General features: G+C 29.3%; 1 pseudogene; it reads left to right on the top strand.

The window, feature by feature from the left end:
* The first annotated feature begins 1880 nt into the window (after nt 1-1880).
* On the top strand, nt 1881-2659 carry LOC108724212 (cytochrome c oxidase subunit 3-like; annotated as a pseudogene).
* The last annotated feature ends 850 nt before the right edge of the window (nt 2660-3509 follow it).

The following is a 3509-nucleotide window of genomic DNA, read 5'->3' as shown; positions in this document are numbered from 1 at the left end:
TTGATTAAATTAGACGCGTAACAATTTAAAATAAAGAAATAAGCGAGATCACTTGCTTAATTTTTTAAAGTATAAAGGAGTTTACAAAATAACAATTAATAATAACCAAATAAACAAGGAAATAATTAAATAAATTTCTTTTTGGTTGTAAAACAATTAAGTAATAACGACTATGCGTTGTAATCTTTTGGAAAATGAGTGCTCTTTATTTTCCAAGTTTCATCTGTTTATAAATAGTATAATCGCAGTGCAATATGCGACTGCACGTAAAAACGGATGGACTATGCAATAAATTTCAATGATAAATTTCTGACGGAAAAGAATTTTTAGATTATGCCCGGTTATCTCTTTGCTTTCCGAGCTGCTATATTTTTCTGGATGTAATGTAACGAACTTCAAAATAGTGTGAATGCACATTGTGCATATGATGCAAACTGTTTGAGAACGTTATTTTCTATTTTTTGAATTTTAGTCACATCATAATATTTGAAAATGGAAACAATAGAAAATTCTGAAAAAGATTTTAAAAAGAAACTTCTGAAAAAAATTCTCTCTTTCTCTCCTTCTATCTATTTATTTATCTGTCTGTTTATCTATTTTATCAGATTTTTTAATCAAACGTTTTATTCCAAACAATATTTCGAAACGTTTGTTTCGGATCAACATGTTGAATAAATGAAAAAATGTATTGCAATGTGTAATTGTAGCGTAACGTGGAACACGCTACCGTAAATCGTAATAAACTTTAGTGATAAAATTACTAAGGCCGAGGAGAGGAGGCAAGGGAAATTTTCGAATTTCTTTTAGTCGGATTTGCGTGAAAACGTAAAAACAGAGCGTGTCCCGTGAACGCTTGCAATCGTACCACGAGTGATAAACGCGAATCGAACGTGGCGAGTCGAGAAGAATAAATTAATTTCCGTCAGATGGATAGGTATTAGTCGCGCGGTTGAATGCATCGGCCGCAATGCCGCGATGCTGATGATCCCTTTCACTGCGGGCACTCGAAAGACGATATTTACGAGAAAAGGTAATGGACCGTGATAAGTGGAAACGATCGGCGTGGATGCGCCATAAAAACTGCGATCTGGAAAAGCGCTACGATAGAATTACAAATTATTAGAATTACGAGCTGCTGGTAATAGGACGGGAAGAGAAGGGAAAACGGAGCTTTTTCATTAAAAGCTAAAATATACATCGTGTACACTGAAATGAAAAGAGTAGAACTGGCGATCGGATACGCGGAATGCGTTTAATTATCGTAACACGGGAGTAAATGTAGTGGAATAAAAGCTGGCGATGTCGTAAAGCCGCGATCTTAATAGCGTCGATTCAATTTCACGTTAAATTATATTCTTGTGGAACGTGTCATTTATTGTCTAGAGTAGGATTATCATGAGAATCTTAAAAAAACATTTTGATATTTCTTCCATACTGAAGAATAAACAATCTTAGTCCTATTATTTAGTAGACTTGTTGGTGTTTTATATATGTTGGTATTGAAATTTATTATTTTTAATGTAAATATTGAAATGATGGGAGGTACTTTTATTACCCAGTGCTTACATTAATTTTTATTATATATAATGGTTTATAAAATGGTTATTATTGAGTCTATTAGTTTAGTTATTCGTCCTATTACTTTGTCGATTCGTCTTACTGCTAATATGATTGCTGGTCATTTACTTTTATCTCTTTTAGGTACGTCAGGAGTTGGTTTGAGAAGTTTTGTATTATTGTTTGTGTTAGTTTTGGTTCAGTTTATATTGTTTGTTTTGGAGATTTTTGTATCTTTGATTCAGGCTTATGTATTTTCTATTCTTTCGGCTTTGTATAGAAGGGAAGCTTAATTTTGGTTTTGTGTTTTATATTAATTTTGTATGACTAAATATAATCAAAATCATCCGTTTCATTTAGTTACTCCTAGTCCGTGGCCTATTGTAATTTCGTTTAGGATTTTTAATAATTTAATTTTTATTATTAGGTGATTTCATAATCTTAGTAATTTTATATTAATTTTGTCCATTCCTGGGACTTTAACTTGTATATATTTGTGATGGCGGGATATTTTGCGAGAGGCTACTTATCAAGGATGTCATTCTATTAAAGTTGTTACTGGAATGAAAATGGGAATAATTTTATTTATTGTTTCAGAGGTTTTATTTTTTTTTCTTTTTTTTGGGCTTATTTTCATTCAGCTCTTGCTCCTAGTGTTGAGATCAGTCAGTTGTGGCCTCTTAAGGGCATTTACCCTTTTAATCCTTTTGACATTCCTTTAATAAATACTATTATTTTGGTTTCTTCTGGGTTGACTATTACATGGTCTCATTATTCTTTGATTAGTAATGATGTGGTGGAGAGTAAAAATAGGTTAATAATGACTATTTTTTTAGGAGTTTATTTTTCTTGTCTTCAATTATTTGAGTATATTAATGCTTCATTTACTATGGCGGATTCTATTTATGGTTCTACTTTTTTTATTTCTACGGGGTTTCATGGGATTCATGTGATTGTTGGAACAACGTTTTTGGTTGTTTGTTTAATTCGTTTATTAAGTATGCATTTTTCTTCTTATCATCATTTTGGATTCGAGGCAGCCTCCTGATATTGGCATTTTGTTGATGTTGTATGATTATTTTTATTTATTTCTGTTTATTGATGAGGCTTTTAAGGGTTAGATTAAATTTATTTAATTATTATTTATATAGTATAATAATATATATTACATTTAATTTCCAATTAAAAGATTTAATTTTAATAAAATTTAATATAAGTGATTGTTCAGTTAGTGTGTGTTTTTATGGTTGTTATTCTAATTTCTTTTTTTTTATTTGTATTTAACTTAATTTTATCAAAAAAAGTGGTTTTAAGGCAAGAGAAAATATTTCTTTTTGAGTGTGGGTTTAATCCTATTTCTTGTTCTCAAATGCCCTTTAGGATTTAATTTTTTACTATTAGGCTGATTTTTTTAATTTTTGATATTGAAATTGCTCTTTTATTGCCTTTGGTTTATTATTGAATTTTAATCCATACGTTATTGTTTATTCTTTTGTTTTTTTGTTTATTTTGATTGTTGGGTTGTATTTGGAGTATAATGAGTATTCTATGGATTGAAAACTTTAGTAATGGGGTAGAATATTTTTATTTTTGGGTTAGGTATATATTATTTTTTATTTGATTTTTATGTAAGTATTGATACACAGGTTTAGATGGTTTTTGAAAACGTAATTTGTGTTTTTTGTTTGTGGGTATTAGTTTAAAATTTATAAGAACATTTTAATTGCATTAAAAAAGTATATTTCTATTATATAATATATATCTAAGAGTGAAGTTTGTGTATAATTCTTAAAGTAATTTTTACACTTTTTAATTTCGAATTAAACATGGATTTATATGTTATTAAATCTGAGAATTTGGTTTTGATGGTTTTTGGATGATAATTAAGGGTAAGAGAGAAGAGAAGAAGAAGGCCTTAGATATAATTAGCTAAAACCAAAAGAGAGGTGTAT

This window comes from Mycetomoellerius zeteki, unplaced genomic scaffold (assembly GCF_001594055.1).
Source record: "Mycetomoellerius zeteki isolate Tzet28-1 unplaced genomic scaffold, Tzet1.0 scaffold281, whole genome shotgun sequence".
NCBI lineage: Eukaryota > Metazoa > Arthropoda > Insecta > Hymenoptera > Formicidae > Mycetomoellerius > Mycetomoellerius zeteki.
This window is presented reverse-complemented; position numbering and strand designations above follow the sequence as displayed.